The following is a 1254-nucleotide window of genomic DNA, read 5'->3' as shown; positions in this document are numbered from 1 at the left end:
CCTTCTGGACGTCCTCACTTGGATGCCCTGCAGTCTGCTTATGTGCGTCTCCCGCTCTTCTGCCCAGGTCGCAAACCTGAGAGTCATCCTAGGCACTTCACTCACCCCTCGTTGTCACTCACCAAGGCTGACAGATTTAACCTTCCTCTCTATTAACTCCTTGGTTTAGGCTAGTGGTTCATAACCAAGAACAGTTTTGCTCCCCAGGGGACATTTGACAATATCTGCAGACATTTTTTCATTGTCACCACTTGGTGGGTGCTGCTGGCATCTGGAGGTAGAGGCCAGGGATTCTACCACACATCCTGCAATGCACAGGATAACCCCTACAACCAAGAATTATTTTGCCCAAAATGTCAATAAATGCTGAAGTGGAAAAACCTTGGTTTAGGCTATCATCTTTTCTCTTTGGATTATTCCCAGCAGCCTTCCAATTGGTCTCATTTCTTGCCCTAAAACTCTCTTCAACACTGCCTGCTGTCCATCTAGCAAGTAAATCTAATGAATGAATCTGATCCTGCTCAGTATTCAACAGTGGTTCTGTGTCGCTTCCAGATCAAAGTCTTAGTCTCTTAGCGTGACCTGCCAGGCTCTTCTTGATCTGGCTGGCCTGGCCCACCTGTTGGGCTTCAGCTTTCACTCTTTCTTCCTGCTTGTTCCAGAAATACTGAATTGCTGGTAGTTTCTTTAAGAAACTTTGTGCTTCCATGCATCTGTAGTTCATACTTTTGTTTCTCTGTGTGGAGTTCCCTTAGCTCATCTCCCTGGAGAAATCCATCAAGCATTAGCTGAAGCATCTCTTTTCCTATACGCCCTTCCCTGACCCCCTAGGCAGACGTGGGTCTTTCATTCCCTGTGTTTCTGGTATATCACGTATATAGATTTCATCGGGTGCTACAGTTGTTCGTTTACATGCCTGCTTCTCCCCTAGGCTGTGAGCTCTTGAGGGCAGCTTCTCTGTCTTTTTGTCTTCACAGCCCTCTGTCTAGTTGGTGCCAGGCATCGCTGAGTACTTCGTAAATGCTTATTGAATGAATGACTACTGTGTGTGATGGATTAAATGAATGAGTGTTTGAATAATAAGAGTTCTGAGAAAAATTTTTAAAAAAGAACAATGAAACTACTTATAAATCAGTCCAATTTTGTTATTACTAGAAATGAATCTTTTATGTACATCCTAACTATAATTATTCTAATTAATATAATTTTCTAATTAATTTAGTGAAATTTTTAATATTTTATTTTCTGTTTTAG

This window comes from Ceratotherium simum, unplaced genomic scaffold (assembly GCF_057802395.1).
Source record: "Ceratotherium simum simum isolate JZ-2026a unplaced genomic scaffold, ASM5780239v1 HiC_scaffold_53, whole genome shotgun sequence".
NCBI classification, from domain to species: Eukaryota; Metazoa; Chordata; class Mammalia; order Perissodactyla; family Rhinocerotidae; genus Ceratotherium; species Ceratotherium simum.
This window is presented reverse-complemented; position numbering follows the sequence as displayed.